General features: G+C 48.1%; 2 protein-coding genes and 1 pseudogene across 3 annotated transcripts in view; 1 reads left to right on the plus strand and 2 right to left on the minus strand.

Annotated features, from left to right (window-relative positions):
* The window catches only part of Trpa1 (Transient receptor potential cation channel A1), a 221,924-nt gene that overhangs the window by 185,745 nt on the left and 13,728 nt on the right, over nucleotides 1-22,451 (minus strand). The gene's annotated exons all lie outside the window — the stretch shown is intronic.
* LOC144159336 (GILT-like protein 1) overlaps nucleotides 1-22,451 on the plus strand; it is a 239,541-nt gene that overhangs the window by 132,756 nt on the left and 84,334 nt on the right. The window lies entirely within an intron of this gene.
* On the minus strand, nucleotides 17,319-17,912 carry LOC144158065 (speckle-type POZ protein pseudogene; annotated as a pseudogene).

The following is a 22,451-nucleotide window of genomic DNA, read 5'->3' on the forward strand; positions in this document are numbered from 1 at the left end:
GGTGATTGCCAATCCCCGTTGCTAACCTTAAAAATACGGTAATCGCGTAAACTTGTCTTACTATTCCTGTAATTACCACGCTTAAATTACTCTTGTAGGCCTCTGTACACCTCTTAAATATTGAAGGACACAACTCATTTCGTAAACCCAACTTTTAGTCAGCTAGTGCCTAGGATCGGTCGTCACGCAGGGCGTTTCATGGCTGACTCTCATTCTATTGGCTACGGGTTTGAACACAAGGTTCAAATTTACAGCATTAAAGCGAAGTTGTCTATGTCCCACTGAAAGTGTCTAAACGCGGAAACTCTTTGCGGGAAAGCCAACTTTACACAATGAGTTTCCCATAACGATGATGGTGATCATTTGCGTAGGCGCATCAAGTGCCTTGAGAAAAACAACGCTTCCCATGGTCGGGAACGCACCTGGGTACCTCATATTAAAAAGGCGACGTGTATCCGATTGCGTCATTCCGACGCCATCGAAGCAGTTCGGATTTTGGAATGTGACTTTGACTCAGGTTGCGTAGGAGAAAGCTTCGTGTTTTCTTTCTTTCTTTTTTAAAGTCTTTATTTAAACAAGAAGGGTACATGTACAATGCACATAGGGAGGCAACACTGTTTTCCAAGGGTCCCAACGATATATTACTACACATTTATAAAAAGTTGTAAATGGCAGTTGCAGCAAAAAGAACAAAAGAAAAGGTACAAAAGGAACAAGGAAGACGACGGTTTAAAACTGAATTGTCTGGCAAAATATGTTGCTTAACACGTTCTTTAAGCAATACAAAAGCAAGGCTTTGAATTTGCTTTCTAATAAGAAACGGAGCTCTGATTTTTGTTCCTTTTCAACTGAATTACTTTAGGCGTCTTAAAACCATGGGCATTTCTTGCCCTTCCTTGCTGACGCCAGACGCCGGCTATTCGTGAAATAGGGCGTGTAGTGATTTCGCATTATTATGCAAGGCAGTGGTGATCACTGAAACATCCTTGCGACGACGACAACTAATGTCAGTCCAACAAAGTAAAGCAAAAACAAGAAATCAGCCACTACTTGTGCCATTGGATGTCAGCTGATTATGAATGTCCTTTGTTAAGATGGCTACTGAGAATGCATTAACGTCGGTTCCGAACAACAGCAAAATCACGCATTTATTTAGGTGTGGATAATTTGTACTACATCTAACACATGTATAATTCTAGAACTGTCCTCCAGTATTCGCCAATCGAAACAGACACGGCAGAGGCAGGAAGCTTCATCGACGTCGGCTTCATTTTTTCATCCGCTTGGCCGGCGGGCCCATGGTGGACGGGGCACGCGTAAATAGCTCCATAGACACCTCTAAGGCGAGGGCGGGATTGCTGCTGACCATGTTATTCCAACCTGCCGTTTTCTTCACGGCCCATGCATGATCGCAGATGTATCGCACGGCCTGAGTCTTAAGCTGATTCGCGCTGTGCATATCGGCGAACGCCAGCACTTCCGCAGCATTCGCTTCAGAGATGTTCGAGGAGACGACCTTCTCACACATTGCTTTTAGCCGATCCAGGGCGTACTTGTCAGCAGCCACCAGCAACTCCATCGGGAATTTGTCGATTTCCGGAGCCTCGCCGGTGTATACGAATCGGAGCATCTCACGGAATACTTCGTGGTCAATGTCCGTGATGCGCACCTTGTTCTGTATGCTCTCCACCATCTCGTGTTCGAACATTGAGGCAAAAACGGGAGAGCGAGTCACAAGAATGGCTTTGTGGGCGCGAAGTTCGAAGTCGCCGAGCTTGAACACCACGTTGCCGAATGGTGCACTTTCAAACAGCCTATTGAAGTCTACCGACAGGTGACAACTTGGCACGTTCACCTCACTGCCAGTATTCCTCTCCCAGACGACATCAGGTGCACCTACCGACACACTGACTTCGCACAAGATTATGAGGCTTCCATTGCAAAGGAGTTTGGAAGTTGGTTTCACCAGGGCCTTCTTTGACACAAACTTGAGCCAGCCCCAAGATTCCCCTACAAGAAGAAGATGCGGACGCCCACTAGATCGGGTGTTAGTCACCTCTCCATTCACTGTTACAATCGAAGCCCTGGCTTGAGCGCGTGCCTCGTTGCTGTTGCTCTTATCTAACCGAAGGAAAAGAGACACGTAGTCCCCGCAATCTTCGTCGAGTCCACTGGGGTAGATTTCCAAATGCCATTTAACGTCTTCGTAAGCCCCTGAAGAAAATATTGGACTCTCAACTCTTTCGCCAGCTTCGTATTCGGAGAAGTTGAAGCCTCGGATTGTCCAGGTGTACGTAAAATCTGTAATTTTTGTTTCTGTGCGACATCCACTGTCGGGCACAGACATGGTGTCCTTAGCTCCTAATGTTTATAAGAGCATCGGGGTGGGTTTATACTAGTGGTTGAGACGTTACAAACCCCCAGGGTATGGACACCCGAGCACCTCAGTGCACCGAGGCTGCTAAGACGCCCGAATCCGTGTTACGCGCTTAGACCTAACCTGGGAGGACGTGTTGAACCTGATGAGTTCCGTCGAAAAAGGCGTACTCGAGTCCGGTGGTAGCGCTGCGAACAGACTTGGCCAGCTAGGCAGTCAGGCAGGAGGAATTGCGAGAGCGAGGTGGTCGTTCGCAAGAAGGTCGTCTTTCAAAGCTTGCTTCAATGAGAGGTCCCGGCGAAGATTTGTTGACTGAGCGGAATAATTAATACTGACAGAAACACCGGGATTCCATGGTGTTCTCGGCTGCTTCTCGCCCGGGAGCGTGAGGTGAAACGCGGCACTGGGCGCTTCGTCCACACTGCTACTCCTGGGCTGTGCAGGCGAGGTCGAAGATGAAGATTGCGATAATGATGACGATGTCTGTGATGAAGATTAAGCGGCAGCTAGGATCGGGTTTTTGAGATGTTTGGTCCGAGTACAGCGTCAGCTGGTTAACGGAAGTGTTTGGCTACGTGTTCGTTCTTCGCTTAGAATGGGGCTAATCGGTGTCGTTTTGCTCGTCTTCGTCGCTGCAGGAATCTACGCAATTAAACGGCAATTCGCGTCGTCATTGTTTCCAAAGCTGGAGTGGCCAATAAGATTATAGAGGGGGGGGGGGGGTGGATCACCATCTGCAATAAGCGGCACCATCATCATCATATCATGGGCGCGCGTCACCATCATCATCAGCAGTGACTGAGCTTGAGCGTGAACGATGCCATGCGTCACATCCGATATCGGACACGATGCCTCGCCTGAACGGACCCTAGACACGGAATATATTATGTAAATGGCAACATCGGCTACAACTGGTCGTGCAGCGTCGCAGTCCGCCGTCCCATTAAAAGTTGGCCATGATATTAACTGCTGATCTCTGCATAAAAACCAATGCATTATAAGCAAGATCACCAAAAAAACTCCTCAAATGGGCACTTGTTGTTCTCCGCAGAGTAAATGTCACGGTTAGAATGGCTGTATGACTAGCTCACTTGCAAGCGTCCGCTTAAAGCCAGCCTCTGTAGACAACACACGATCACACTTCACATTCGTAGCAACTGTCCCACTGACATGATGATTTAACTGTTTCGTATTTTACAAATGGAATGCGGTTGTAAAAAATTGTATTGAGCCATTCGTCTCGAGGAAGAAAAAAAAACCGCCGGATTTGGCCCCTGCCTTGAAGGCTGAGCTTCGGAAGTGTCGAAGAAAAAGTTCAGCAACTATAAGATTGTCTTTCATATCATTTATTTACTTTCCAAGTTTCTTGTTCAGGTTAGATGCATTGTTTTCTCACAGCGTGACCTACCTCTCCATAATCAAAACATGTTCATGTCATAACTTTAGAATCAATAAAATCACGAAGGTACTTTCATACCATCTTTAGGTCGTTCGGTTCTGTGTCACAATTTGGCGATGCATTTGTTAATACCAGCGAAAGCCCATGTACACGCAAATGCACCGCCATGCATGTATTCAACGCTGGACCCAACATAAAGTTTCGAGAGTAGCCGTACGTAATGCATACCAGTATTTCTGACGATGAGACGGCGTCATAATCAAATTATAACTGTAATTTAGCGCTTCTCTGAGGCGCTCAGAGCAATCTCGCATCCGGGCCGTCTCGCATATGTTGCCCAGAAGACCCAGAAAATGAAATAGTGTATTTTGGCGTAAACGAGCTACCTCGTAGGAATTTTGTTCCCTTATTAATTTCTTTTTCTTCGTAAGTCATCCGCATAGTAACCATACCCAGGTTCCAAGAAATTAATGTTATAGTACGCCGATCTTCGGTCCGCTTTCTGAATAATTCCTCTTTAATGCCTCTTCTGTAAATGAATGGGTGAAGATGTTCCGGGACAATGAATAATGTAGATTTTTTCGCGACCGCTTCGCGACGTAATTATATAGAAGCTTGTTCTTGAGGACCAGTCACATTATTGCCTGAAATGAAGTGTCAAAAGATGTGTCTTGCAAGAAAAGCAAGAACAACAAGTTGTGACGATAAAATTGAATTAGAAACACTTAGGTCGTGCATGCGTAACAATGCCCCTGTGAAAGGAAGATGGGCTTAATGTTTTTTCCTGTCACAGTCAGGATGAAAAGGGTGCGCTCACTGAAGAACCTCATTAGGCCAGTTCCTGCTTCCTTGAGGTGTTTTTGCAGGTTAAAGCGAAAAAAAAGTAACAAGGAATGATCTCTGAGGGAATAAGTTCGGGGCAATTTGTCTTCGCTGGAAACTGTCATCTCCGCGCTTTTTTCGTCCTTCTGTGCACGCAAGAAATATAAGAGTATGGTTACGGCACGGTTATCGTATTTTTTACAGTTCAGGTGTTGCTGGAAAATGATATGTTTCTTGGGAGAGACGTTTGTGCATTAAAACTGTTCGTTACTAGATGCTTTTTTCTTCGCTAATATGCGCAAAATCGTAAATATAACCTGTAATTATTAGCGGAAGTAGGCAGGTATATTCTAGGGAGAACATGCAATTTTGCCAGGCATTTATACAACCGCCGGGAAAGGTTGTAGTCTGAAGGAAAACTGAAACCCGGCCACTGAATTGTCAAGTTGCCCTTGTATGGTGGAAGCTGTTATCATTGTTGTTACAATTGTTATGATCTTCGTCTAGGTGATAAGAATTTTCCAGGCATGATCGGCTGGCCGTAACGACTGCTCGGTAGGTCGATCCGAGGTCTTTTAAAATAAAACATATGTATACTCATTTTTTTAGACAAGATTGCTACAAAACTAAATAAAAACAGGGCTCATTACGTTAACTGTTAACATCTTTAATACCATACTGCGATGTTTGAATTCGCCTTGGCTTCAGGGGGAAGCATCGGTCCCGTCAAACCGAGCAGTTCACTGGCGCACGTTTCAAGAACAGCGGCATTTGTACGAGTTCGTGACGACATTTACAAACGGCGCTTTCTGAGAAATAGCAAAAAGCTATTCGGCACAAATGCACTACGTAACGAATAATTTAGTGAGGAAAAGATCTAAGTACGCCGGCATAAAACATGCAGGGAAGCGGCAAAACCATTGATGAAACACGGGTGTCACGATACATACAAGGGTATTCCCAGCGCCCTAAAAATAATTACAAACACACACAAACTGAAGGTTGCACTGATTTTTAGCCGGAGTGAAGCCCCGTCGCAAATCTCACGACAACGATCCTAATGATTACCCATCATAAATTTTTTCCACCAATATTTCTTTTTGCAATTAAAGGGGTGCAATTGCCTGCATCCCGCCAGCCCTCCACCATTCCCCCTCCCCAATTACACACGCGCAAACAGGCCCACGCAAACGCCCACACGTTTATCGATGCCTGTACATCAGGAGACACAGCATTACACTCATACATGCTTATTAAACATTGCGTATTCATAACCTTAAAAACATGCCAAAGTGTCCGAAATTCGGTGTGCTCACAATGTTTGCGGCTGGGAGCTGAGTGGACAGAACATCTACTTGGAAATTCGTGCTATTCATTCTTAAAACCTGTTCCAGCCGTTGTCGGCAGAACGGTTTTTTTTATACTGGCCGCGGTGGCTTCAATGCTCCATACGCTGACGGAGCGTGCTTCTTTTTTTGTCTTTTTTGTCTTTGTGAGACTTTGCAGCGATACACGTATTACCAGAGCAGCATTTCTGAATTTACTTCTTAAAATTGAGTTTTTTGTGTGCTTGGTGCTTTTGCCGTGCAGAAAATCAAAATGAGCTGTAATGAAGGAGAAAGAAAAGAAGGCAAGAAATCACGGAAGTCAGAAAGATATGAAAATCAAAATTGGCACGGAAATCCGGGGTGTGGTGTAGCGGGAGAGCAAATCTTTAAGAAAGCATTGCATACGGTATCATGTAGGAACTTCAAAAGACTACTGTAACCCTCGTTTATCGTTCAGCGTTTGCAGTAACTTGGTTTATTGAAGTGTAGGTTAGCTTCACTGAGCGCACTGCCTCGAGTGTCCTTTCTGCACCGGTGCATCTTCAGCAGATGCTTACCATGGCCGTGCCAACGCAGCCGGCCACTTCGAAAACGGTCTTCAAGCTTCCCATTGTGATCCCCAAGACTAGATGACTGAAGGCCTGGATTGAAACAGTACTGTTAAATTGCAGAGAGGATACGGTGAGAAGGCGCTCTTCAAGTGGTCGTACTGAGTGCTATCATTATCACCGTCATGATCATTTCTCCATTGCGTAATTCTCTTCTTCTTTATCACCACGACAGAGAAGATTACCAATCACCCTGGCTACAACTGCAAATACGCTATTAGCGCAAACATGCTTTACTATTTCTGTAATTAGCACACTCAAATTCCTCCTGTAGCCCTCTGTAGATATCTAACACACGTTTCTATGTCGAAGAACACTGCACATTCCCTTGCTGAACATTTTAGTTAGCTAGCGCCAAGGATCCACCGTGACATATGGGATCCGTGTTCGACTCGTATTTCGTAGCCTACGGATTTGAAGCCAAGGCCAAATTTACGATTTTATAGCTTTCAATACCTCAGTGATATATCGTTGGATGTCGCGCCTAAATGCACTGCAGGGAAACCAAATTTACACAGTTTGTTTCACAAAACGATGATGATTGTAAGCCAATCCACATCAAGCGCCTTAAGAAAAACCTGAAGAAAGTTCACACTAACGCGTAAGACTTGAAGGTAGCGAAGCTGTACGCAAGCTTCACGATCATCACAAACTTCCACGACTGCAGCCGATTTGCTTCTTCTTCGCTGCCACAACGACCTTTACTCCATCATTGTTGCTATAACTGCGAGCTTCTTTTATTTCTTTGGAAGTGATAATCGTTTGAAATCAACTTGGAGGGGTACGCTGTGACGTGTCTTTCTCGTTCCAAGCAAGTGTTACCATGGTTACGGCGAACACAAGAGTTTTTTGTGGCTAATCTTCGCAAATCTCCCTAATGGGGTATGCTTGGCTTGACGAACGTCCGCAGGGGACGCTCGGCGGTCGTCGCGAGGCACGCACTCACCAGCACTAGGCATGTTTATCATTTTGTTAACTACCGGGCGGTCGCCGAGAGGCCCGCGGTCACGTTCGCGCGCTCGGTAATTTCTGGGTGTTTTTAACTGCGGACACGAAAAATCATGATTCGCTCAACAGCTTCACTGTTAAGAGAAACCCTTCCCTTGGCCGGAATCGAACCACGCTCCTTCAAGTTGAGAAGGCAACATATATGTTAATGCGCCATTCCAACACGGCCAAAAGAGAAGTTTGGATTTTGGACTTTGAATTTAAGTCAGGTTGCATGAGAAAAATCTTGGCGTTTTGTTTCTTGTTGGAGAGAAGGTGCTTTTGAATTTTGTTCTCTGTAACTGGAATACTTTAACTTTCTTAGATCCATGAGCCATTTTTTTTAATTCTCCTTCGGTCACGCCATACGCTGGGTTAACTTGGAATGATATATGATATCGCATTATTAAGCAAACCATAGGTGATCACTACGTGCTTGCTACGACAGGAATTAATGTGATTCCAAGAAAGCAAAACAAAAACAAAAAATGCACTGATGATTACTATACTCAGTCATGCGAAATTTGTGCACAGCGCGAACTGCAGTATTCCCGGTCACAGCGCATATCTTCTGCATCTCACGAAGTGATCGCCTGATCAACGATCTTGTAATCACCTGTGATCACGTGACCTGATATTATCTCTCAGCACGTTGCCACCCCCGGCGAGCATGTGGTTGCAAATCGTGTTTGAACTTCCCGCGCAAATGTCACGTGGTTAGGATTAGCCGCACATGGAGGAGCAGCGAGCATGTTGTTGCAAAACATGTTTCAACCTTCCACGCATATGTCACGTGGTTCGGATGAGCGGCGAAAAGACCAGCGTCTGGGGAAAACGCAAAGGCGAGGGCGCTGCTTGGTGGCGACGCATAGTAAAAGTGTCAGAGGAAGGCAGCCAGAGAGATGACGCCATATCTGCGCGTGCCGCCCTCCCCTTCACACTTTCGCCAGACGCTCCTTTCTGCTTTCCTTGGTCCTTCTCTGCTTCGTTCGCTAATTCGGTTACGCGGACGGCAGTGGACGCCTCCCCCGCGAAACCCATGTACCACGGGCCGAAGGGCTACGACCTAAAAACAGCCAACACTTCGCTGCTCGATTGTAAGCATCAGTTGTGCCGTTTTATGTCAGTCGATTTTGAACGTCGGATAATAAAATCGCGGCTCCGAATGCAGAAACAGGAGTTCTTAACAGGACCAAAAATCACGCACCAAGAGCTTTTACGGGCTTCATTAACTTCGGCTAATCTATACCATGCTTAGCCGGTCTACAGTTCTACAAATGGTTCTCCAGAGTCCTCCAATCGAAACTGACCTGGAAGTGGCAGGAAGCTTCATCGACGACCCCTTCACTTTTTCTTCATTCGCTTGGCGGGTGGGCCCTTGGCGGATGTCGCACGCTTAAAGAGCTCCATCGATACCTCCAAGGCGAGTGCTGGATGACCGCTGATCATCTTCCAGCCTGCGGTTTTCTGCACATCCGATGCATGAGCAAAGATGCATTCTAAAGCCTGACGCTTCAGCTTATGCGCACCGTGCATGTCGGCAAGCACCAGCATTTCCGCAGCATTCTCTTCTGAGAGGTGCAATAAGGCGACCTCCTCACACATTACCTTGAGACGCTCCAAGGCGTACTTGTTGGCAGCAACCAGTAGTTCCATCGGGAATTTCTCAATTTCCGGAACCTGGCCGGTGTATATGAATCGGAGCATCTCACGGAATACTTCGTGGTCAATATCCGTGATGTCCACCTCGCTCTGTATGGTCTCCGCCATCTCGTGCTCGAACATCGAGGCAAAAACGATACAGCGTGCCGCAAGAATGCCTTTGTGGGCGCGAAGTTCGATGTCGCCGATCTTGAACACCACGTCGCCGAACTGTTCACTTTCAAACAGCCTATTGAAGTCTTCCGACAGCTGACAGCTTGGGACGTTCACCTCACTCGCAGTGTTTCGCTCCGAGACGGTGTCAAGGGCACCTTCCGAGATGCTGACTTTGCACAAGATTGTGAGTCTGCCATCACAAAGGAGTTTGCTATTTGGTTTCACTAGTGCCTTCTTTGACACAAACTTGTACCAGCCCCAAGATGCTCCAACAATAATACGATCCTGACGCGGCCCACTTGAACGGGTGTTGGTCGCTTTCCCGTCAACATTTACAATAGATACAGTGGATTTGGCGAGTGCCTCGTTGTGCTTGCTCTCAGCTAACCACAGGATAAGAGACACGTAGCCCTTGGAATATTCGTCGCGCCCATTGGGGTACATTTGCAAGCGCCATTTAACGTCTTCATAGCACCCTGACGAAAACACTCCACTCTCAACTTTTTCGCCGCATCCATACTGGTTGAAACTGAAGTTTCGGATTGTCCAGGTGTACGTAAAATCTATAACTTTCCTTTCTGTGCGGCACCAACCATCGGGCGCAGCCATTACGTCCTTAGCTCCTTAAGGTTTAATAGGGAATCGAGAAGGTTTTATAGTAGTGGATGAGACGTTCACAGTTCTCTGGGTTCGGACCTCCGAGCACCTCAGTGCACCGAAACTTCTAAAACCTCCTGAAGCATTGCTACGTCCTCAGACCTAACCTGAGAAGACTTGCTGAATTTGAAGTACTCGGTCTAGAATGTCATACTCGACCCTGGTGGTGGCGCTGCGAAGTGGCTTGACAAGCTAGGCAGTCAGGCAGGCACCCCGAGGGCCAGGCGGTCAGTCGCAAGAAGGCCGTCCTTCAACGCTGGATGGCGGAGACAAGGATGAGCGCTGGTGACTGAATATCCCGGCGGCGATTTGGTACCTGGGCGGGTTAATTAATAGCGACGGAGGCACAGCGATTCCATGGTGTTCTCGGCTGCGTCTCGCCCGGGAGCGTGAGGCGAAACGCGGGACGAGGCGCTTCGGCCGCCCTGCTTCTCATGGGCACTGAAGCCCACGTCGAAGATGAAGATTGCGGTAATGATGATGATGACTTTGATGAAGATGTAAGCGGCATGTTTGTGAGACGTTTGATCCGAGACATTTCACAGCGTCGGCTGGTAAAGGGAAGTTTTCGGTTACGATGTCGTTCCTCTCTCGGAACGGGGCTCATCGCTGTCGTTTCGCTCGGCTTAGTCGCTGCAGGAATGTCTAAGGAACTAAACGGTAATTCACGTCGTCATTGTTTCCAACGCTGGAGCGGCTAATGAGATTTTAGTGAAGGCATCACCATCTCCATATAGCGCCATTATCATCATCATGAGCGCACGCCGCCATAATTATCCGTAATTCCTGCGCTGGAGCGTGAGAGGTGCCACTCGGCACATCAGAGACGAACACAACTCGTTGTCTGGACGGACCTTAGTATATACCCTGTAGCTGGTAACAAAGAATACAACAGGCAGTGCAGCGCCTCAGCCCTGATTGATTGATTGAGGGGTTCAACGCGCCGACGCCACATAGACGACCAGGTCAGGCGCACCGCAGGGGGGGGGGGCTCCGGATTCATTTTGACCACCGGGTGATCTTCAACGCGCGCCGAAATCTTGAACAAACGGGCATTTTCGCTTTTCGCCTCCATTATAAAAGCGCTCGCCGCGGCCGGGAATCGGGAATCCAGAATTGGGCTCAGCAGCACAACTCCTTAGCCACTGATCCACCACGGCGGGTCCCCTGTGCATGTCGGAATGCTTAGAATTGTAAAGGCAGGCTCGCTTACCCGTGAGATGAGAATCCGGGGACCAGGTTTTCCGCTTGCGGAGGTGTACCGTAGTCCGAAAATACTTAAACAGTTAAATGTGAACAGAAGATAGTTTTCCCCTCCACACCACGACTAAAGTAGCCACATAGGCACACTACTTCATTAGGCACAAGCAAATACCCTAATCACGCCGGACAGATTACACATCCTTAACATTCATGAGACCAAACCACGACCTTGCAACTACTGCGGAGGCTATCCCAATTCCAGCCACGTACTTTGGGAGTGTCCCCATATTGTTCTCGAAATATCTGCAGTCCATCCCTAAACAAAGCAGAGCAACCTTCTCAGTCCCACCTGGCAGATTTTGGCAACCTCCCCTCCTGACCAGCTACTTCTGGTAACCCACATCAAGAAGGCGCTGGATCTCGGCACTTCAGAAGACAACCAGGACTAGGGCTGGCCGGATTAGTCCTATACTGATCCTGAAAACATTTTACTCTTTCTCCCTCTGTCGCACGTCATCGCCGCTCTCCAGATCCTCCCGGGACTTACGTACCCGCAGAAAATGTAGCATGCCACAGTGCCAAAAGCATTCTCCTACAAAATGAATGGCTCTTCGTTATTGTCGTTATTGCCCTCGCCGAGAAAGACTGGCCAAGGAGCTATACAAGCATTTTGAAGCCAGAGCAATTTTTACCCTATCGACTTGACAAAACAGTCAAACCAGTGGTACTTAGCGCTGTGTGTACCGGCGGTCGCCCTATTCAAAGTACCCGGTGCGGCGGCTTATTGGCTAAGTCCTTGTGCAGTTGAGCCGAAGGACACGGGTTCAATCACGGCTACGGTGGCTGCTTTTCTAGAGGAGGTGAAACGCCAAAACATCCGGAACGTCAACATTTCGGCGCACGTGAGATTCACAAATGGTGAAAATAAACCGGTGCCCCCTGCTACGGCGCCCCTAATACCCCGGGTGTAGATTCGGCGCAATAAACCCCGCAATCAATCGACGGATGCAAAGTGCACCAGGTATGGACTAGTGCCCCGTTTAGTAACCGACCGTCATCGGGCTTCACCGGTGTGGTGGAAATGTACACTTGAGTCGTAAATCTGGAAGCCTGTTGTATATTCGTTTCAGAAGCAAAGTTTATTAAGTTTCCTTTTTGACAGAATATTTTTGCGAATATTCTCCACGTGTCGGTGCTCATTTTTGAGAACTGTCTCGCTATTATAGACGCCACACGGCGAATTTTAGGCGGAGTGGATCATTTAATAGCATCGGAATAAAATGTAGCCTGTGTACTTGTTATAAAACAGCAACCACGGCAATATAATCAACACTAAAACAATCGCTACACACCACAGGCCTGAGCTAATTGTTAATCAAAACTCAGCTGGTAACATTTGCTTAGTGCCGCAATTTTGTGGCAGCTGTCTTCCGGCAAAACCAACCTCAGGCAGAAGTACTTTAACTTGTTTTTTATTTGTCGTTGTCGAACGTTGCTTATTTACTGTGCGCGAACATCAAACAGATTAGTTCTACAAGCACCTTCACCGTAATTAATTGAATTAAGAGGGGAGCAGTAGCAGCAGCGGAGACGCTGCTGGTTCATCTTATCTGGCTGCACCGCCTCAAAGTTGGAGGCTTAATTACTAACGACAGCGTTACAGCGAAAAGTTGCTGCATGTCTGGGCTTCATTCATTTCGCCATCACAGCGCTGGAAACAAAGAGTGTGAGGGGATAGCCTTCGGAAGAAATATCGGAACACCAGAACGTTGACTTCTTAATCCAATCAAACGCAATAATTTCATTAGTTTTTCGAGAATCTTATTTCTGAACAACTTTACCGGTGCAAATCTAGCTACAAATCTAGCTACACAGAGAAAGAAAACTCACGGCATGTTTCCACACCGCCCCTGATGTCAAGAGATATTCGTTCACCTATCTTTGCGTGATTGTGTGCATGTTTGCCCAGATGATCAAAGGAAACAGTTCCTATCACAAATTACGGGTTTTGACAAGCTATCGTAAAAGGTAAAGTGCGTGTGTGGGAAGCTATTTCGTCTTCAGAGACTTTCCTAAGATTGATACATTCCAGACACTAACAAAATAAATACACGTTTTTCCAGACACAAATCGTGTCGTGGCTTAGTGTCAACTGAGCGAACGAACTGCGACGACCCGCCAGTGGTCGGTCGACTGACTCTGCATGGTCGGCGAGCCGCTAAACAGCGCGGTCAAGCCAAGCCATCTGGAGTGAGCGTCGTACGAAACGTCATAGGATATCGGCAGGGAGGATGCAGAGAGGAGGACAGCATTTTCGAAATGATTTTTATACTAAATAAAGTCGCCAAAATGCTCCGAGAGAGGTCGAAACATGCTCCAGGGACTCAATAATACAATTGCCGCAAGCAAAACCAGAATGTTTACAAATCACTTCACCCTTTAGGCTGTTCCAGCCGTTGCGGGCAGTAGTATACGTTTGTTTAAACTGGCCGCGGGTGCTTCGAGGATTTCACGGTCACGGAAGACGCCGCCGTGGTCCCCTAGAAATCAAGACAATAGTAAAACTCCACCCCTTGCCGAGAAACATGCACCCAAACACCATCAAGCACGAAGAACAGCTAGGACAGAAGCCCTTCAACGTCAATACGGGAAATCCGAGGACGTGGTATACACTGACGCCGCGGATTATGCCCGGTATAAAGTGAAGATAACGGTATCCTCCACACCCCACTCCCTCCTCTCAAGCTTAACATTATGGAAGGCAACGACGCTACAAGCAGAAGAGACGAATATCGCCTTATCATTCGCCCAAACCCGAGCATCTACCATCATCACGGGCTGCCAAGCAGCATACAGACATCTCCTTCACCTCCTCATCCTCCTTCCCCATGTCCTGACCGAGCGTGCGCCTTTATTTTTTTTTTTGTCTTTTTTGTCTTTGTGAGACTTTGCAGCGATGCACGTATTACCAAACAGCATATCTGAAATTGCTTATTCTGACTTAAGGTCGAGTTTTAGGTGCGGAGCATCTCATGCTCGGGGCTGTGTCCCTCCCTCGTTGTCGTTGTCCGCTGACCGCACTCTACTGCGCATGCGCGTCTCTTCAGCCCCGTCAGGGTTCGGCCTGACGTCAGGGCAGTACACTATAAAAAGAAATAGTTAGGCGGCGCCCGGTTTAGATCTCACGACTCTCTGGCCGCAACGGGGCCGAGACGGGAGCATGTGCTAAGAACGCGCCTTATATCCTTCACTCATTCAAACTGCGTCAAGAAGATACTGATACAACGAAGGCACGCGAAGCTGAACCTCAACGGAAACGAGGAACTGAAGACTTTAGAGGAGGATGTTGAATTTCCCGTGAGAAAGCTGTGGCGGGAAGCGCCACGCGCCTTGCAGCTCAACCAGAGAAGAGGACGAAGAGGGCGGGCAGCTTGGTAGGAGCGTGAGCACGCAATAAAGTAGTATTAAAGTCCTTTATTGGGATGGGACGGCCGGTTGGCCAGAGGGGGGGAAATGGGAATAGCAGGGAGGGAGGATTAACACTACTTGAATCTTCAAGGGTCGTAGAGGATCTAGTAATTGTCCATTGAGGATCTAATTGTCCAGTTTGAGGGACCAAATGGGTTGTAGGCCCCGGCTCACACTACTCGAGCCAGACCGCTCTAAAGGGAAAAATTGCCCAGCGCGGCAAGGAATTGGGGGTCATGGTATGGGGGATTAGCTGGTGAAGAACCATTTGGAAGTGCATTTTCGATAATATATCGATGCTCTGAGAATGCAGTGCAGTGCCAGATTAAATGGTTCAGGTCCGCGATAGAAGTCGGTGAACAGTGCGGACAACGTGGGGGTAGTGACGTCCCAGGGTGAATCCATTTATACATTATGTGAGGAGTGACAGCAGCGTTCGCAAGAGTCTTATTAATGAAAATTTCGGCTGGGCGTGGTAGAGAAGGGACGCCGTGTAGGTAGCCAAGCGGAGTGCTTGATGCTAGGCGGCATCGGCGCGCGTGGCGAGCGTGGTCCAGCTGCAGGCGAAAGGAGGTGGGCGAGACAGCAGCAGGGGATTGGTCATCCAGCGGAGGGGTTACGAGAAGGCTCTCCCTAGCCGCAGAGTGCGCGGTCTGGTTGCCATGTCCCTGCATCATGTGTCCCGGTATCCATGCCAGGCGAGTTTTAGTGCCATTCTGAGCGAGTATGTTGACCATAGCTTGAATCTCGTGTACAGTAAGATGGTCAGAGAAAGCCTTGTTGAACTCGTCAATAGCATTTTTGGAGTCAGTGAGAATACGAATACGGAAGGTAGTGGAGCAGAGACGTTGTAGGCAAGATGGTCCAGGGAATGGAGAATGCCACGCAGTTCGGCTTCAGTGGGAGACGGATAAACTATATGCTTCGAAATGGAACCATCAAATTCGGGTCGTGCTGGACAATGCCACGCGAGGCCCATTCGGCTGGCATCAGTAAAGATGTCAGTTTCATCTGGGAGCTTCGCCCCCAGGATGCGACAAAGGGCTTTTTGGCGAGGACACCTCCTTCCTTTGGGAATGCCAGGTCGCTGATGTGGCGATGTCAGAAGTGGCCTTTCCCAGGGGACAGGCGGTGCCGGACTCAGTGGTGGTGGCAACATGGTTCGAGCATCCCACGCTGCGAGCGCCGCTCCCTGACCCGTAAGAGATCGACGTTGTTCGTGTTGGAGGGCAGCTTCAGAAAGCAGGGCTTCCACAGGAGGCAGAAGAGCGGCCTTTTCGAGGGCATCTATACCGGTATGTCGCGGCAAACCAGTTATTGTTCGGAGCGTGGCCCTGTGTAGTACTGCTAATTGCTTCTTGCGACTGTTTGAGAGGGTATATAGAAAGATGAGAACCAGGAGGTGTTCGATCAGGTAACGCGTGTGTCGGTCTCTTCGCTGTCTCTACATTTCTCTACATTTCTATACATTTCTCTTTCTCTACATGGGGTTCACACTACGTTCCCATTCGTGCTCTGATAAATCAAACAACATAACATCAACACAATAGAACCTACACATAACCCCCGTGGTGCTTCGCATCCTCCTCATGGTTCCCCATGGGAAGATGGTGTAATTTTTTTCACACTTCAGATATAACTTTAAATGTAAAAACGAGACAAAGATTAAAAACGACAATAAGATTGTTTGGGTACAGACTGTCCCTTTTAAACTTTTTTTACGTTTGGGGTATAAAACCCCCGCAAAACGTTTCTGGCTACGCCAGTGGTTAGGCTTCTTCGAGTCACGCAGTCAAGGCACGCACTAGTGCACATGTTTATTCTTTTCCTTTTTTTTCTTTTTTTTTCTATTTTTGGCGCGGCGAGCGGCACTACAAGCTGAGGCGGCTAGGGAATCACTAGGTTCCCTAGCCGCCGCAGGTTCCCTAGGAACCGCTCCCAGCTAGGGAACCGAGGTACGGCCACCGGTCACCGCGAAACGGCGAGAATACGGCCATTCTAGCTCTCGCTATAAAAAACCCTTCCTGCGGGCATAATTGAACCTGGATCCCCCGTGTTGTGAAGCCGATGTCAATGAGATTGCGCCTTCCCGCCACGGTGTAAAAATAAGTTCGGATTTTCGAGTTTGAATTTGACCCAGGTTGGATGCGAAAAAAATTTGGGTTTTAATTGTTTCCTCTTGTAGGGTGCTTTGATTGTTTTCTCGCTAACAGAACTACTTCAGGTGTCTTAGAGCCGTCAGCCGTTTTGGAACCACCGTTCGGTCACACCATACAATGGGTTTTCGTGGAATGGGGAATATAATGATTTCGCCTTATTAAGCAAGCGAAAGGTGATTACTACAGGCTTGCTACGACTACAATAAATTCGAGTCCAAGAAAGTAAAACAAAAAAATTCCCGCCGACACTTCGTTGCTCGATTGTAAGCATCAGTTTTTATGTGAGCTGATTTTGAACGTCCGGTAATAAGATGGCGCCCCAGAATGCATAAGCAGAAGTTCAGAACGCCAGCAAAAATCACGCATCAAGGGATTTTACGAGCTTCCATTAAGTTTGTCTAATCTATACTACCTCTAGGGGTCTAGAGTTCTAAAAATGGGTGTTCAAAGTTCGCCAATCAAAATGGACGCCGCAGTGGCAGGAAGTTTCAATCACGTCACCTTCATTTTTTTCTTAATCCGCTTGGCGGGTGGACCCTTGGGGGATGCCGCGCGTGTAAAAAGCTCCATCGACACCTCCAAGGCGAGTGCCGGGTTGCCGCTGATCATCTTCCAACCGGCGGTTTTCTGCACATCCGATGCATGAGCGCAGATGCATTTCAAAGCTTCACTCTTCAGTTGATGCGCACTGTGCATGTCAGCGAACATGAACACTTCCGCAGCATTCTTTTTGGAGAGGTTCGAACAGAGGGCCTTTTCACACATTGCCTTAAGACGCTCCAAGGCGTACTTGTCCGCAGCCACCAGCAGCTCCATCGGGAATCTGTAGATTTCCGGAGCCTGGCCGGTGTATATGTATCGGAGCATCTCACGGAATATTTCGTGGTCAATATCCGTGATGTCCACCTTGCTCTGAATGCTCTCCACCATCTCGTGCTCGAACATTGAGGCAAAAACGGGAGAGCGAGCCACCAGAATGGCCTTGTGGGCGCGAAGTTCGAAGTCGTCGAGCTTGAAAACCACGTCGCCGAACTGTTCACTTTCAAACAGCCTATTGTAGTCTTCCGACAGCTGACAACTTGGCATGTTCACCGCACCCGCAATGTTCCGCGTTGAGACGGCATCATGTGCGCCTTCAGAGAGGCTGACTTTGCACAAGGTGGTGAGGCTGCCATCGCAAAGGAGTTTGGTAGTGCGTTTCCAAAGAGCCGTCCTTGGCACAAACTCAAACCAGCCCAAAGATTTTCCTACAAGAAGATATTGAGGGCGCCCGGTGGAACGGCTGTGGGTCGCTTTCCCATCAACATTTACAATTGAAAAACTGATTTTGGCATGCGCCTCGTTGTTCTTGCTCTCAGCTAACCGAAGGAAAAGAGACACGTAGTCCTCGGAATATTCATCACGTCCATTGGGGTACATTTCCAAGCACCATTTAACGTCTTCGTGGCACCCTGAAGAAAATATTGCGCTCTGAATTTTTTCGCCGCATCTTTTTCGGCAGAACCTGAAGTTAGGGATTCTCCAGGTGTACGCAACGTCTGTAATTACCCTGTCTGTGCGACAGTAACCATTTGGTACAGACAATGCGTCCTTATCTTCAGGATATTCATCAGGAGATTGCGGTTGGTTCATTGTAGTAAACGAGATGTTCACCACTCACAGGGGACGGACGTCTGAGAACCCGGAGCACCCAGGCCGGTAAGATGCCCGAAGCAGTGTTCTTTGCTCAGACCTAACCTGAGACGACGTGTTGAATTCGAAGTGTTCCGTGGAAGGGGCTTACGCTGGCTTACGCGTACGTCGAGAGAGGCTTACGGTGGTGGCGCTCCGAACCGGCTTGACCATCGGGGCAGTCATGCAGGCGCTGCGAGAACCAGGTGGTCGCAAAAAGGTCGCCCTTCAAAGCTGCATGGCGGAGGCAAGGTTGGGCACTCACGAATGAGGTCTCGTGCGAGTGAATTTTCTGGGGACAATTGAGTGACGTCTAATTGCGATGGTAGCGCACGAAGGCCATTGCTGGGCTCGGCAGCTTCTCGCTCTGGAGCGTGCGTCGAGATGCGGGACGAGGCCCTTCGTCTGCACTGCCCCTCCTGGACACTAAAGGTGACGTCGAAGATGACGATTGCGATAATGATGATGATGGCTGCAATGATTATGATATAAGCGGCAGCTGCGGAAGCGGCTGTCCCAAATTTTTATTCTGAACCATATTACAGTTCTACTGGGGATGGGAATTTCTAGGCGACCTTGTCGCCCTCCGCGTAGAATGGGGCTCATCACAGTCGTTTTTATCGTTTTCGTCGTCATTGTTGTCAACACGGAGCGGCCAGAAAGCAAAATGGCCCTTCATTATTGTCGTCATCGTCCCCGCCAAGTGCCATTTTCGAAGCAGCCATACCAGCATTTATTTGAGTGTGAGCTGCTTTCGGAAATCTCCAGGCTATACCGTCGTCTTTCCCAAGCGGACGCTGATATGAATAGCACACGTCGTGGCGGCCTTAAATTTTCCGTGCAGAATGGGTGGGACAACATGATTGGGCCAATACACAGTTGAACGATAAATAGTTGCGTTTAACGCCCTTGTAGCCATAACCAGTGATAATGCTATATATATATAGAAAGTAAATTCGGGTGCCAAAACATTGTGTGTTTTAAACTGGCATATAGTTTCGAGATCAGACCAGTTATAAATGGTTTAAATTGAGGAATTAATACTAAGAAAACAGGCAAAGTAAAGGTAGATTGTCCCGCAACAGCAAACTACGTATACAGTACAGATTCCTTAACGGGTCCAAAGAATCGCTACAGTGTGCGGTATTCTTAAGTTGTTTATAGTAACATGACATTTTCAAAAAAAAAATGGCATTGATGCGTAGTCTGAAAGGCTAAATGTAAAAGGAAACAGTTCATCACCCACATTTCCATTTTCCCCCCTCAAATAAAGGTTTCTACACCAATAACAACAAGCTACTTAAGGTATCGTGGAGATATTTCGCGGCAGTGAAATTAGGTTTTTAGTAACATATTAGTAGTACTGAAGGCACTCGCATTCCAAACGAAAAAAGTGAAGGCAGCTCCCAGTAGAGCGTAAGACGTGAAGGTAGCGAAGCTGTATACATGCAACCTTCTGACCACCACGACGGTTTAAGTCCACGATTCCAGCCGATTTGCTTCTTCTTCGCTGCCGCGACGACCTTAACTCCATCATTGTTGGTAGTAATGGGAGCTTCTTTCATCTTTTTGGAAGTGATAATCGTTGGACATCACCTTGGAAGGGCGTACGCCATGACGTGTCTTTCTCGTTCCGAGCAAGTGTTGCCACGGTTACGGCGAACGCTGGAGTTCTCTTTTGTTCGGGGAGGGGTGAGGGGGGGGGGGGGGTCAGTCTCGGCCAATCTTCCTAGGTGGGCATGACAAACGTGCGCAGGGGACGCTGGGCGGTCGTCGCGAGGCACGCACTAACGAGCGCATGGCATTTCCTTGGTTTTGTTAACTTCCTGACTCTCGCCTCGTTGTGACAAGCGTGTGTAGAGGACAGAAATTACTCTGATGATGTAGAGAAAAGCGTTAGGAATTTAATGCTGAACGTGTCCTCTCATCATCGTCAATATCCTTTTATTCCACCACGTGTAAAGAACATTTTTGTCTCGCTCTTCCTTTTCGCCACGTAGCCCTTAGGCCATCCTTTTTGTAATAAATATTACGCAACTGAATTCAATTTTTTCTCCTTTGAACTGCTCGCGCAAAATCTTTTGGAAAGCGCGCGTCATTTTGTTTCTTTTTGTTTTTGTGACATTTGGAGCTATTCGTTCCGACATATTTTGTTTTAGGGCGCAGCACTTTGGCGCCCACTACTGTGGTTTGGCGGCGGCAATGTCCTCGTAACCTAGCGAGCGAACGAGCAACCGAAGGCAGGAAAAAAAAAAAAAAAAAAACCAAGGAGGAGCGTTGGCGAAAGTGTGTGTGTCGGGGGGGGGGGGGGAGGAGGGGGGGCGGTGGGGGGAGCTTCTTGGCGGCAAAGCATGGCGAAATTGTCAGATGGAGTCCGTGAGACATGCTGCGCCTTGACGAAGCGCTGCTAGATAACGCAATAACAGCGTGTGCTGATGTGCGCTCGACGATGACGCGTTTACTTCATGAGACGCAGTTCGCGCCGCCGACGCATAGGTTTACCATCGCTACCGTCGAGAGATCCCACGAGTGCTGCCCCAGCGCACTGCAATACGTAGGAGTGAGGCTGAACGAGTGAGGCAACCGGTGGATTCCGGTGAATTCCGGAGACGCAGCAGCTATGCGCCGTGACCGAGAAGACTGCAGTTCGCGCTGCCCACAAATTTCGCATTTGGGAGTATAGTAATCGTCCTGTAATTTTTTGTGCTTCTTTTTTCTTGTGTTTTTCGGCCCAATTTTGAACCCGTCTCTCCTGTTTGCCATCGCAAAAGTAAAGCCACCGCGCCCCTTAATTAAAAAAACACCTGTATTCCAGGTTTCATACCTTTGTTTTGCCTCAAATATGCCTAAGGTATTTCTTTTTGTGCAAATAACATTCTTGACATGTGTAAGCCACGCCAGAACTTTTATTGTTTTAAAATGTCTTGCATGTATGTATGTGGTGCTGTGGCATTGTTTCCCTTGTTTCTTTTTCTCTTTAAGCTGTAGACTATTTTGTCTCTTGTCCGTAGCCAATTTTGGGACAGTCTGTTGGAAACTACTTTTCTTTTTTTGACAAAGCGAATTACTAATGCCTCCATGTTAAAAGACAGCTTCGCCGCCGTGAGCAGCGAGTTCCAACCCCTCAAGGCTAATACTGTCCCTCAATTGAGGTCACCATGTCACTGTGTGATAAAGATTGAGGCTGTCCGCCAAGAAGAAAAACAAGGAGCAATCAGAAAGTTCCGCTGGCAGAAAAAAAAAATTCCGCCACCTTCCCACGAGGGGAACCCTGGGGTGATGCAAGGCATCTCACGGGGTTCAATTCGCGTTTCCGTTATGTTGGTTACCCAATGTGGTTGAAGTGTAGTGAACCGTAAATGATGCTCAATCACACGTAGAGTTCCAAGTACGTAAAGACCGTCTTCATCGGAAGATTCAACGGAGTCGTCGTCGTCAAGCGAAGCACGAGCAAAGTCAAGCGGAGTCGAGCAACTGTGTCAAGCGAAAGCGCGCGCTTAACTGAACGGGCGCCGAGGGCTCACCGCTTTATATGCGCGCTTGAAGGAGAGGAGACAGCGGAGGAAAGTTGCGCATGCGCACACATGCGCGAACGAGCGCGCCGGAGCACATGCGAACGTAGGCGAAGCGCGCCAGCTGTTGTTATGATAATGAGCCGGAGAGAGCGCATAACGCACAGCTGTCGGAGATAAGAACGGAGGAGAGTTTGCGCATGCGTAATGAGGAGTGCGGACTACGCCGGTCAACGAGGGACAGGCCGAGTGTAAGAGATGCCTTGCATCTAAAAAAAACTTTAGTATTACAAAACGAGATAATTATGAGGTCGTCTGAGCCCTTCGTACAAGTTACTACGGGAGCATAAATGTCCAATTCAACGCCGCAGAGCGCTCTTTCGAGCGAGCGCCGGGTGGCCGTCCAGCGTGACGTTTAGGCCGCGTCTTTTTGCCGGACAAT

The sequence above is a fragment of the Haemaphysalis longicornis genome, unplaced genomic scaffold (assembly GCF_048455015.1).
Source record: "Haemaphysalis longicornis isolate Haplotype H1 unplaced genomic scaffold, Haemaphysalis longicornis Haplotype H1 scaffold_10, whole genome shotgun sequence".
Lineage (NCBI taxonomy): Eukaryota > Metazoa > Arthropoda > Arachnida > Ixodida > Ixodidae > Haemaphysalis > Haemaphysalis longicornis.